The sequence below is a fragment of the Pimephales promelas genome, chromosome 3 (genome assembly GCF_988280905.1).
Source record: "Pimephales promelas chromosome 3, fPimPro1.hap1.1, whole genome shotgun sequence".
Lineage (NCBI taxonomy): Eukaryota > Metazoa > Chordata > Actinopteri > Cypriniformes > Leuciscidae > Pimephales > Pimephales promelas.
The window spans coordinates 49,127,973-49,142,491 of record NC_142771.1 but is presented as its reverse complement, the minus strand read 5'-3'; the positions used below and the strand labels follow the sequence as shown (position 1 = coordinate 49,142,491).

General features: G+C 36.9%; 1 non-coding gene across 1 annotated transcript in view; it reads left to right on the top strand.

Annotated features, from left to right (window-relative positions):
- Positions 1–4,532: 4,532 nt before the first annotated feature.
- The window catches only part of LOC120473826 (uncharacterized), a 34,155-nt gene continuing 24,168 nt past the window's right edge, over positions 4,533–14,519 (top strand). Inside the window, exons 1-2 of the transcript XR_016152167.1 lie at positions 4,533–4,952; positions 5,050–5,220. This is a non-coding gene — a transcript (uncharacterized LOC120473826). The remainder of the gene's footprint in view (positions 4,953–5,049; positions 5,221–14,519) is intronic.

The following is a 14,519-nucleotide window of genomic DNA, read 5'->3' as shown; positions in this document are numbered from 1 at the left end:
TCATATTTACGGTCAGTTTCTTCACAGAAACGTTTGTAAAAAAATCGCTAAAATTACTGTAGTTTGGTAACGATAGTCCCGCAACATATTTTCGTCGTCTCCGTTGTTTCCTGCGAACTTCACAAGATGCAAGAAAATAGCTGTAACCCACGCGACAGATAACTGCAGCTGTCGACGGCATCTTGGAAGTTGTGATAAACATCGGCGCATATCCTGTGACGTAGGCGCTAGCGACGACTTATAATGACGTTTAACGGAGGCGTAGTGGTGTCCCATTTCTTAGGGGAATATTTTCACCCCTACGCATTGCCACTCTGTTTCAAGGGTCAAGGGGAAGGCGAAGGGGTAGGGCTAGGGGAAAGGGAAGGGGTAAGGGGTAGAATTGGGATTGGCCCTTAGTCTTTATTTTAGTCCAAGAAAACGTAATTTTATTCGTTTAGTTTTAGTCAAAAAAACCTATCAACATTTTAGTCTAGTTTTAATCAGGACATCATTTTAACCTTTTACTTTTTTGTCAGCAGATAATATTTAACATTTCCTAAAATTATTTCACATTTCAACATTTTCTCTCATCTTTTTGATAAAATACACAATTTTAAGGAACACATGCAGACATGGAAGATGTTCTGACAATATTTGCTTATTTATTTTGAACATTGTTAAGGTTCAAAGACACAAACACAAATGCTTGCATTAAAACAAATAAAATACACCTGACAAAGGAAACAAATAAATAAAATAAACTGTATTATGAACTTAACACAAGTGCTGGCTGTTTAAAGCTAGTTCACATAGAATAATAAAATAAATAGATTTGAGGTCAATGTTGTGAAAAAAAAAATCCAACTGATACAATTGCTTTCCTGCCAGCTAGTTCACATGGTATATAAAGGTACAGTATTTAAGGTGAAACAAGGCATAGCTTGCTAGAACGTGTGAAATCTTTTTAACTAATCTTTTTAAAGCGTCTGTCTGCTTTAATCAAACTTGCAATTTAACTGAAACTATAGTTGCCTGGCCAGTATAACATATCTAAGTTAGCATAAATTTAACTTCACATACAATTCTATCAACAAGTGGCTACGGTCGCTACGTGCTAAGAAGCTAACGTAACATAGCCAGCCTGGATACTAAATGCTATGAAAGTTAGCCATCATTAGTTAGTTTATCATTGTAACAAAATGTGTTCATATATCACATCTCTTCTTTCTCCCGAGCCCCGTGCAAAGCATGTTTTACTTTTAACCTGTCGCCGCCTCCTCACCGTGAATCCAGCTCCTGTCTGCTCCATGTGTGTTGTGTAGGTAGGCTACTCTGACTGTGCCCGCCCGCTCCAGGTTTGAAAGTGGGTGTGTGGCGGAAGAGCTGACGAGGAGGAGGCGGAGGAGGAGACAAAACCATATCATAAAATAATATGTAATTTTCGTCTCGTCTTTGTTCGTGAACTAAAATGTCCATAGATTTTAGCCCAGTCTTTATTTACCGAACTGCATTTTCGTCTCGTCTTTATTAGTCTACGAAAATTATTTCTGATTTACTCCCAGTTATTGTTTATTAGTGGGGATTTTAGTCTCGTCTCGTCTAGTTTTCGTTCGGTGAAAAATGTGCGTTGACGAAAATATTTTCGTTTAGTTTTCGTTAACGAAATTAACACTACTATATATCGACGAATTTTCAGATATTTGTTTGATTTTTTGCCCCTTTAAACATTTAAAATATTTGACAAATGAATATGGAAAAAAAAAAAGATTTTACTGGTTTTCTGAAGCCAGATTAGAACCTGGAAATGACTTTCCCCCGCAGTGCTGAATGAGAAGAGCCGTAACCACAGCCTACAGAAAGGGGATTTATAGATGATTTATAAGATATAATAAATGTGTCTGATAATAAAATAATATAAAATAACGAGGCATTAATTGTTTATTAATAAACTATTGTTTTCTAAATCAGTTTCTGCTAAAAACAAATCTCCATCCCCGGATGCACCTTTAGAGAGAAATACATAATTAGCTAGGCTACATAATTACATAGTCAGAAGATATTGGCTTTCGATTCGAATTTGTTCATTTTAAATTGGACATTTAAAGCTTTTAAAGACATTTAAAACGAACAAATTCGAATGCGGTGGCTGCTTCAGTTCACAGAGATCATCAAGCGCGCCTGCTGTTAAAGCACAACGTTTTCTTGTTATTGTGAGTTTACACAAATAAATGTATTTACGAATAATGTATTATTATTTTCTGTATGACCAGAAATGAAAGAGTATTTTAAGTTGTTTCCACTGAAAGAAATGCAATGAAACTGCAAGTGTTCAAGTAAGCACACACACTGGATATGCGTCAAAATATTGTTTATTTGTGCTTTGTTTCTTTTTTGGATTAAAGTGTCTTCTACATATGCAGCCTAATAAAATGTTACAATAATGATGATTATTATTATAATTTGCGGAGACGGAGTTTTTGCGAAATGGACGTGTTGCCAATGTGCGTATTTTCAATTGCCAATTTCAGTTTGAAGGGTGATGGAAACGCGCCTACTTTAACTGCTCTGAACTCACCACTGCGTTTTATTTCTATGAATTAATTTAGTTTCAAATGGGGTCCAACCAGTTATTAAAGGTGTTAAAAATTAACTCTGTATCTCGACGTTGCGGCGCGCACATCGTTAACCGAGTATTAACCGATAAGGGCCTCGGTTAACGGTTAATGAAAAACTTGAAAACGTGCAGCCCTACTACATGCTAGCTTTTTTTTTACAATTAATTTCAACGTTTCCATTTATAGTGCAATTTGAAAAAGTCGTCCAGTCAGGAGGATCCTCAAAAACTGGGTAACGTTACTGCTGCCCATGATGGGCACTTGATGCAGACAGTACGTTGCTCCAGCTTCGTTTCTCACGGACAGACGGAGCCCAGTAAGCCCGCAGACTGCTCTCGCATCGATGGCCTGTCACCGACATTATTTGACGGCTCTCCAGTCCAGCATCGGAGAGTCGACCTACAGCATACCAGTCGTCAAAGTTGCCATACTCTCCATAAGAAATAACGAAGTCGCTCATTGTTGTATTAGGCTGTTTGTTTTGATAGAGCGTTTGACTGCCTGTTGCTATGGTTACTCACAGCTGTTGTAGGCAGCGCATTTATTTATAAATTTCGAATAGTAAACAGGCAGTTTCACCAGAACTACTTTACTAGGTGTCCTCTATCACTTTTTAACGGACACCCTGCAGCCAATCAGAATCGAGTATTCGCCCAGACCATGGTATAAATGTCTTTAGACCCTTACGATTATAATATCCCCACGTGAAATCAAAATATAAAGTTTAAGTGTATCTTTTATTCATTAACAATAAGCCTGTTTGTTTAATGGCTGCCAATGCACCCTGGGGTCATTATTTACCTGTTGATTATTAATTTGTTCACGTTAATATTTCAATAATAGCGAATGTGTAGTTCTTGTATATCATTAGTCTTATGTGTGATAGTCCTGTTAATATGGCAATTAATATATAGCTGCTAGTTTAAGCTGTAATGCTCATTTAATGCTGTGCTGTGCCATTTGTCGTTTGTTCTCGGCCCTACTGGGAAGGCGTCCAATGGCCTCAGGTGAGCTGCAGGCCAAGGTCAGGAAGCTGATGACCACACCAGCACGGCAGTTCCAGGTATATCTCTTTCTTTCTCTTTAACTCAATAGTGGTTTGGTGTACAGGACTCCAAAGACATGAACAAACTATTTTCCAGAGGAAATTTGCTTAGCTTTTATTTATTTGTGTGTGATTTCAATAAATATTTGAGTTACTCAATTTCCGATTTATTTTTTCATTTGTCTTTATGGTCCCATAACTTATTTTACATTCAGGTGACATCAATGCAACACAAATATGCTGAAAGTTAAATTTGTTCTGAAAAAAAAAATAGGTGTGTCAATTGTCTGTGCACCAAAGGGTTGATGTTTTACAAACTTTTTTACTAAATAATACCAGACGGAAAATTAATTGTAAAAATACCCTTAGGTCTCAGAGGCTTAACACAACAGAATCCACTCTAGAGCGTGATCCAGCACATGGGCACCCTACAGAAATTAGTGAAGCCCATGAACCTGCTCTAGGTAAATCAGGTAAGAGCATCACTTTTCCTTTCTTCCTCATGTTGGTTTGCAACCCTCTTTTAAATGTAGTCAAAATCATGCAATGCAAATTCAGTTTAAATAATCAATATCTTGTAGTGGATGATGCTGGAGAGTCACTACAATACACCTATGATTTTGATGGGATTGTGGACCAGCTTGCCGATGTCAGTTGCGTGACTGCTGGAATCCACTACCTGTTGGCTGGGAAAGTGGATGGTATGAGGGTCGGTAACCACTGCCACATACTAAAAAAACACCTGGACCTGACAAAGTACACTGCTGACGGGGTCAATGCACTACGCAAAAGTGTGGGGGCTGTTCTGGGCTACATAGACGGGGGGTACTTCCTCAACTTGTCGTGTTCCAGCCAATCCTAACCGTGCTCAACCCATGTACTAAAGCCAGATGGTGGTGAAGGCCCATGCCATTGGCCTCATTAATGCAGTTATAAACTCCTTTGCAATGAGGCTGAGTAGTGTTGCGCCTGAAGATTTGGAGCGACCGACTCTCCAGAAGACAAACCTTTTCACCCTGGGCAGGATCAACATTTTGGATGCAGACAAGAAGTTTGTGCTCCATCACCTGCAGCAATCTGTCCTCGATTGTAACCAAGATCTCGACATGGCAATGCTCCTTACTATAACGAAGTTTGGTCAAAAGGACAGTAGGAGATTTGACCTCAGACAGCTGGTCAGTAAAGATGGGATCGTGAATGTCTCCTACCATGTCGCATGTCACATCCGTGCGAAGGATACATCAGTAGACCTCCTGTGGTCCAGGTCGGGTCTACAGGATGTGGTAGGGCAACGGGGCACTCTTTTTCCGGTGTGAATTATAGCTGAGAGTGCCATCTTGACCAGGTGTTGTGGCATGATAATTACATTTTTTGCAATTATATGCTGTAACGCCACATTGCCACCAGGCCAACCCAGCCAAGCACCCAGTCAGCAGGGTGATCACCACCTGCAATCTACATATTGAGAAACATCGTAGAATGCTTCTGAAGGACGCCAAGGAATACATCCAGCATATGGACGATCTGGCACTGAAAACCTCTGGTAGGACCTATGTGAGGCTGGAGGAGGATTTTCTGGTTTGGATTTTCAGAGGTCCTGGATGCAATGTCATTTTTTGACGCGATGATGTTGGATAACTTGGTCGAGACAATGCCAATACTCCTTCCATTCAGGGACAATGAAGATGGCCTTGGCTTAAAGGGGGGGGGGGGGGGTTGACTGCTTTTTTTCTTTGCATGATTGTGTTTATGGGGTGCAATATAACATGTATTCGTGGTTTTTCTTTTTTAAAAAGTCTTATTTTTTATAAACTTCACCTTTATTGTCAGCCGTGCTCTCCTCTGTCCTCGAACGAGCGGTTGACTTCATGATTCTATGAAACCACTCCGCACGTGGTGGGCTCAGATTGGTTAGTTTGGCCCGGTGTGTTGTAATTGGCTAAACTGTCGCTCACGTTGTCTCCATGTTTTAACTTTATACACATTTTTTTTTACACAATAGCATCTGACTGGCAACAATAGCAACTGACTGGCTAATATGTTATATTCAAACAGCGCTGGCAAGTTTATGTTCTTGATCAAATCGAAGATAACCTCATAAAACATATACATGAAAAATACATTTACAAAATTAGCATAACTAGTTGCCTAGTGCCTATAAAGCCAGCGCTGGCATTTGAAAAAAATAAAACACAAGGCTGCGTCTGGAATTATACATGCAAATACATTTAAAATGATGAAGTCGTAGCCCACTTACAGGTTGTGGCCCAACAACTGCTGCCTCTGGTTATAAAGTTGGATCTGCTTCATGTTTTAGTAACAGTTTCTTGTTGAATCCGGTGTTGAACTCGTGGAGATTCTGGAAGCTGTCTTCCGTAAATGCTCAGTGCAGAGAGCTAGATTACCATTGTCATTTTCAGGAACATAATCAAACATAAATAATTATTGTATCCATTGTTGACGAAGTACATGTACGTCCGTGGGAAGCCCGAACACAGAAGACCTAACAGTTGGGTGAACACACTCGACGTGCCACAGAAATATGCGCATGCCATTTTCTGCATATTCAGAGGGAGGGTTGATGCAAATTTGTGGGTTAGTGACATCTAAAACCCAACTGTAGTCCCAATCGGGTCGTTTTTGTAGGCAATATACTTCCTGATTTTTAAAAGACGATATCTCTGCTTACACTGAACTTTCAGCAAAGCATGAAGACTTTGAGAGGTTGAATTCATGTATAAAATATGTATATCCATAGTCCAAGAGATAAGAATGTTGCACTTACTTGTATTTTTTTTTTTTTTGCTTCAAAAGATAAACAGGACTTCATTCTAAAGAAGAAACCTAACTTAAAAAGTCAGTTTATTAACCAAATCTTGGACATGCTTTGTGAAAGACGGGGATGGATCAATAGTAATAGTTGAAAAATGTTAAAAGCAGATTGTAAATTTGTGATTGCTTGATCTAATGTGGACCCAGAATAGTATTATCAGCATATAAATGAGAGTTTGTAGTTTTTATTTTATTGCAGAGGTTATTTGTATGAATATTAAAAAGAAGAGGCCCAAGGATTGAGCCTTGAGGCAACCCCCTTTTAAAATATTTAGGGAAGCAGAAGTGAGGCCATCTACTTGCACACATTGTGTTCTCTCCGATAAGTAACTATTGAACAATCCCACTGCTTTTCTTATAGTCTAATAGAGATGAGTATTTGAAGAAGTATTTTATGGGCCAATTCATTATTAAACATTATTTCGCCCTTTTACTCTGTCTTTATACTTATTTACCAGGCCTGTAAACCTATCATAAATAAAATGTCTTCTTCCCCAATCAAAACCATACAGATCAAGTAGAAAATCTTTCAATGAGACCTGCTTCATTACCCTCTTAAAGATTATGAGCAGCCTTGATTTAGGATTTTTTTTGTTCCTTACTGATGCTATAAGAAAATGATCGTGAATATCATTTGGGAAAAAAAACAGAGGCACAACAGAGGAAGAGTATTTATGAGGAGCATTTGTAAGAATAAGATAAATTATGGAATATTTTTGGTTTGGTCTAGTGGGGCTATTCACAATCTGAGAAAGATTCAAAGAATCACAAAATGATCAGACATTGGCAAAAGCCAGTTCCAGTTAATCTGCTAAAAAAATGAATTCATTATAATTTAAACTTGTCAATAACTCCCTCAATGTAAAAAGAGTGCCACTATCAGCTAAAGGGCTGAACAACCAACAACTGTAATGTGAAGACTCTTAGAAACTTCTAAGTCAAGGGCCAACAACTCAAAGAGTCTGCTTATTGAATGAGACAATCACATTCACAATAAATGACTTCATTCACATATATCGCAAAACCTCCACCGTTTTTAGTCAGTCTGTAATGAATAAGTTGTACCCATCTACAGACAGATCCTTATCAGAAATATAGTTGTTAAGCCATGTTTCACTTCAAACAAAACCATTAGCATTGGTTGAAAGTGCTCAGATATGAACCACATGTATTTTGCCAACCAGACTATGAACATTCAATGACAATTCTCATTAATGATCTTGCATCACCACATCTTAAACAATGTGTGACTTTCTGTAAGGAAAGGCCGACTGTTGAGTTAGATTGAAGAAAACTGTCTTTGGGACAATCAGCTTTTTCCATTTAGAGCAACAGAAAGATGGAATTCAGTTCCTGTTGATATTAGAAAGCATACATCATTTAGCGTTTTAAATAAAAATCACTCTCCTAACAAAGCAAATACAACTTTCCACCTTTTGTTGTTAGTGTGCACAGTGTTGAAAACTTTGAATAATGAACCCTTTTATGATACAGTTGAGGAGAAAGCCTCAAAGCATTATTTCACCATAACTAGTAGTTGCAGTGAAAATCAATTAAGTTAAAATAAATAAAATAAACTATTATATGCACACAAGCTTTTGGCTATGCCAATAATTTGACACAAAACGCAGCAATCTTTCTCTGTCCAACTCCCTCTAAGAGCTCCTGAAACACTCTGAGAGGCCCTTTTAAAAAGGCCAAGCCCCTCCTATTTGGATAAAACCATTTAGTTATTAAAGGTAATTAAGAAATCAAGAAAGACAAAAAATGGGATTTAACAGTGTTATAATAATTGAAAATAAAAAATTCATAAACATTTGAATCAAAACAAAATCTATTAATTAATAATGTTCAACCTAAAATTAAATAGATCACCAATCTCCCCCTCATACATGAGAACAATGGACTGTGCCTTCTATTGGCGGGAATGAGATAGTGAGGGAAGTTCGGTTCCTTTCCACCAACCGGAAAAATAAATAAATAAAACGGTTCACCAGTTCTTTTACATAATGACGTCACTTCTATCACCAAGGCAGATAAACAATACATTAAAATAAAGTAATTTGTAATCATAAATTCGTCCCATCATTCAAGTCCTCAGTTCACCCGTGTTCATGTATCATTACAGCATTACTTGTGCGAAAGAAAGGTTGATTCAGACGGTGCTATGGACGCATTGGTTGACTCGGACGCATGCTCAGTGTCTCCAGCTCATCGGTTCTCCATATCAAACGTGTCCAAAAGAAACAGTAGCAGTGTGTGTAATTCTGAGCTGAGAACTGCTGAAACCTGACACAGTCAACAAAGCTAAAGTCGAAGCATTTCTCCAGTGTTTCATACGTTTCTACGGTTTATGTTTCTTAACATTTAAGTTTGAATCTATAATCATACCTATGGATTTGACATGCTCATTATATTATTGCTATAAATGCTCAATATTAATATTTATTGTTTGCCATTTAATAAAAATGTCTGGTTGATACTCATAAGTTCTTTTAATAGAAAAGTACATTCCCACAGTTTTATATATATTAGGAGTAACTCAACTCAACTCAACCTTTATTTATAAAAGCACTTTCAAAACCATTAAAATGGACCAAAGTGCTATCCACAGGCAATAAATAATACACAGAGATATAAAATTACAATAAGACATGTCACCCAGATAATCAACCCACAAATCGCTCACAGTTCTCGGACCTACTCAAATGCCAAAAGCTTGATGAAATAAATAAGTCTTCAAATCCTTTTTAAAAATGTCCGTGCTTGACGACGATTTGAGAGATAATGGCAGCACATTCCAGAGTGCAGGAGCCGCAACGGAAAAGCCTCAGGCGAGACCGAGGGACAGTTAGAAGCATTTTCTGCGAGGAGCGTAGATGGCGTTGAGACTGAAGCAGGCTTAACATGTCCTTTATATATTCAGGAGCTAGATCATGTAATGCTTTGAAAACAAAAAATAACACCTTATATTGTATTGTGTATTTAACAGGTAGCCAGTAAAGAGATATCAATACGGGTGTTATATGATCACGTTTCTTGGTATTTGTTAAAAATCTCGCCGCAGCATTTTGGACACGCTGAAGACGGCCAACCAGTGAATCACTTATGCCTAGATATTATTATTGTTATTATTTGCGGACACGGACCCAAAACACATCGCATCTTCTAAGTCAGGTGACTTTAAATGCGCAAAACCCAGTTTCCATTGCAGTTTTGCGAAATATTCCCTTTTCGAAGTGCCTGAAAAACCTCCTCATGCGAACGTAAAAACATTTTTGGGATAAACGGGAGTTTTTGCGAAATTGACCTGTTTCCATTGTGCATATTATTTTCATTTCACAATTTCAATTTGCACAATTTAAAGGCTAATGGAAACGCGGCTAATGACTTAAACTCACTGTCTGTCCATAAAGGGGTAGTCAGTCGAACTTTTCAGTTGTGGAAACCAGCTTAGCATTCCTTCTAACCATTTTGTAATGTTTCTTTGTTACCACACAAATAAACACTAAAACAGAGGCTACACTTGTTAAAAAACAATGAAGTTGATCTGGTTGCAGATTTCCTTGGTCACGACATCAGTGTTCACCGCAACTTCAACAGATTACCAGTTCCCACAATACCACTGGCTAAGATTTCCAAACTCCTTTTGTCAATGGAGAAAGGAAACCTTTCCAGCATGCAGGGAAAGTCACTGGATGAGATTGAAATTGAAGGTTTGTACAGAAATTAGCCCTTGTAGATATTATATGAGTGTGTTTTTTTTTTTTTTTACTTTCCATGTTAATTTATTAACATCTAGACTTGGTGTAGTCAGCATCCTTTTCCAAGAAAAAAAAACACCGTCTGGACAGTAACTCAAAATTCGATTTATGTTAAATGTTCAGTCGATTTATGTTAAATATTAACAATATCATATTGTGTAATGGATTGTTTTATCGTATGTGGTCGGACCACATTAAACATAAACGGGTTTAATAGCTCAAAACTACCCAGTTACTTTGCAAAAAGTGGTAAGTTCAAAACCACAGGCCTACTATCTTTTCCCTATAGTATTTTTATTTGATGTGGCTATTTCAACCACAAATTTTTATCTCTAGCTCTTTATGTGAGTTTTACCAGAGCTGTAAAGTATTTGAGTAAATGTAATTAGTTACTGTACTTAAGTATATTTTTGGCTACTTTGATCCTCAGTACAACTACAAAGATATTAGCTTTTACTTTTACTTGACTACATTTTTTAATAAGTAAATGTACTTTTTGCTCCAATACATTTCCCAGACAGCAAACTGACATTGAATCAACGTGGAAACGACGTCTCTCATGACATTGAAACAACGTTGATTTTGCTCATCGAATTAACGTTGAACCAACGTCAGACGCGGCATTCTTCAAAGCTAAATGAAAATCGAAAATTGGTTTGCTTTCATAACGTTGAAACAACGCGTTGATTTCAAGTTGATTTTCCGTTAGTTTTGAAAGAATGACGCGTCTGACGTTGGTTCAACGTTAATTCGATGAGCAAAACAATGTCAGATCAACGTTGTTTCGATGTCATATTTCCACGTTGATTCAATGTCAGTTTGCTATCTGGGTTGTGATGTGTAATGCAATTACATTTTGCATGCCATCTAACTTTTTCTGCTGCAGTTTGTTTTTGCTATAAAGAAGTGATATTTCCATCTAAGTGGCATTGACTGAGATATATCTTGTTCACTCTCACTCCCACAAATATGTCAACAACAATACTTTGCATGAATGCGAGTGCATTAGTAGGTGCTAAATCGCAGACATTTGATTTAGGAGATGAGGTCATGACCAGCACATTCGGTGCAAGTAGACTTTGACTATTTAATTTTACTTAACATTAATTTATTTATCCAGTATATTGACAAGGTGTTTGTCTCTCAGGTGTTAAGGACTTGTGCATCTTTGAGCCTAAATTTAGTAAAAGTAAAATACTGAAGTACTGTTAAAATCAGCTACTCTTTAAGACTTTTACACCAGTCTTATTGGAATTGGTAACTTGTAATAGAGTAATTTTTGCTGCAGGTATCTGTGCTTTTAGTCAAGCATGGTTTTCAGGTACTCTTTACACCTGAGTTTTACTAATGGCATTTTCCAGATGAGATTGTTAAATGACGCTGAAGACAGTGAGAGCGAATCTGATGACAGCAACAACTGCTGATGACAGAACGATGTCACAGCATTAGTGATTGGAACTGCACAGCCTATGGATTTTCACTTTACAACCACAGAGCAAGACCATGACTTGGGGGCGGATTTGGTATGTTAACTCACTTCATAGTCACTGCTGATAAAATTTATGCGCATCGGTGTACAAGCTAACGATGCGATGCATCGATTGAAATAAACATTAGCTACTTTTAATAAACATGTAGCCTATAAATATTGTTATTAATTTTGGCAAATAAATAAAAAATGCCATATCTCCCAACTGTATAGTAAAACATTAAATAATAAAAGTAACAGTATGCATCTAAAAAAGGCTGACGTGTTTGTTACAAATCGCATTGTCTGTCTGGGGGCTCTGAAGAACTCAGAACTAACTTACTGTTAACATAAGGTATACAAATAACTGCCATTAAATGATAGCATCTTAATACTATGCAATTAGATAAACTGTTCATTCATTACATCACTTTACCTCTGTATTTATCCCATTGTATCCTCTTCTTTTTGGCACTGTATCTCGCAGCAGACTATAATGCTAATTTAAATGTGTCATGAAAATTCGGCCATCCGTCACAATGAGGAAACTTTCACCGTGTCTAGATGGCTGCCAGGCCCGTTTCTAAGGGAGTGCTTGAGTGTAAGCGCCCTCAAACGAAAGCAATGTTGTCTACATTGGATGCGGCGAGGGGCGACGCTAAAAAACAAATGACCAACAGTGATCGCGCGCGCTCTGTTTCTGGCGAACTTCAAGCACTCGCTGGGCGGGGGGAGATTGATTGATGCACCGGACCGGAGTCGGGAGACTTAGTTAAGATTTTGTGGAGCTGTTTTGCTTTATTTTGTAGTATTTCAAATTAATGGTTTTAAAATAGTATTAGTAAAAATATATATATATATTAGTAAAAAAAAAAAAAAAAAAAATTCACTCGTTCACTCATTTTGGCGCCCCCCTGAGTGGTAGCGCCCTTAGTATTTGCCTATACCGCCTATGCCAAGGTTTATGCTATATGTTCCATGTTTTTTTTTTTTGTCATGTCTGCAACTTTGTTATTTTTGCTGCTGCCTGTCTTGGCCAGGACACTCTCGGAAAAGAGATTTTTTTTAATCTCAACGAGTTTTCTGGTTAAATAAAGGTATAATAATAATAATAATAATAATGTGCAAATAAGATACACTACAAACAATGGTAACTAATTATGTCAATGCTCTTATGCTGCTGACTCATCGCTGCTTTTAAATAACACACAAAATAACCTTTAAAAATGTCTGTCTCTTAAAAAAAATAAAAAAAAATAAATAAATAAATATCTATGTCCCTTAGTTGTTGTCCTAATCCTTAAATTGCATTTTAATGTTTTCCCCTGGAAATAATCAGGGGCTAAAATCTATGCTCCCAATTGCTCCCTATTGGATAGTAACAGGACTGATAGTAACAGGACTGATGATTTTATGCTAATATGCTAATTTCTAGCTAACAGGTCAAAGTCCAAAAGGTACATGCTAAGTAATCTGAAAGGTTATTATCTCTAGATATTGATAATATTAGGACTAATAAATAATTGTTTACATGTACACTTAAAAAAATGGTAACAGGACTGATGTTGTATGTCGACCCCTCTCTAACAACCCTGATAAAACATAAAAAATAGGACAATCAAGAAGAGAGAAACTTACCCTTGCTCACATTGTGGAATCCACTTCATCTAAATGATGTCACTTCCTTGATGTGATGTCACTTCTGGTTTGTACCATTATTTTATAGGGGGTTTTTGGTGATAGTAACAGGACTGACATGAAATTAGGGGACAATGATAAAATGACTTATATTTCTAAGAAAATATATTTATTTATGTCAAACCCATTGCTTAACAATGAGATTACACTTAAGAAAATATAAAACAGTGAAATTTTTATAATTTTACCAACATTTTACTAATTAGAAGTCCTGTTGAAAAAGAACAACCATAGCAAAGGACAGGCTAAAATCCTTACCCATAGCATATAATATGTGATTTTAATTATTTAAAATTATATTTTATTGGCTTTTACTTGGTATTATATTGATGCATATGATCTATAGTAACATTAAGTTTTTTAAAATTTCACATTTATTTGTTGTTAAACCAACTTTAGAACTATGGGGGTAGGATTGTTCCATTATTCAAAATAAATAGATCATGATCCACAAATAAATGTATAGAGATTCACAAAAATAAATCAAATTCACAAATAAATATATTAAGATCCACAAATAAATGTAAAGAGTTTCACAAACAAATATAAAACTCACAAATAAATAAAATGAGATTTGAAAATAAAACTATGTATTTACAAATGTTTTTTATGCCACAAATTTTGTGGATTTTGAAACACTTCTAGCGTCGACATGCAGACAAATCCACAAATAAGTGGACTCCACCCACCGTATCCTCAAGCCAATCAGATAACGGCCACGTTGAGCTGACCAATCGTAGCACGTTCTCGCTACAACCAATCACGTTAGGCTTTACACTCGGGGCGGGACATGAATGTGATTCCTTTTGAAGAATCTGGCGCTTCATTCAAATTGAGCTGTTTGTGTGGTTGCAACAACCTGTTTCCAAAAGGTTGCTGGAGTTTAAGGATTTTTTATATTTCCATCGGGATTACACACAAATTATGATCAAGATTCCCGAGCATAACACCCTCTACACCGGAATCAAGCGGCGCGACAGCGCGTCAGAAGCAAATGGCCCATTATCTTCTTGGCTGCCGTGGCAGTTTCAATAATGTAATACTAACATGTTTGTAATGTTAACACATTTTGCCCATGACGTTTTCTTACCTGCAGATATATGGCGTGTCTATAA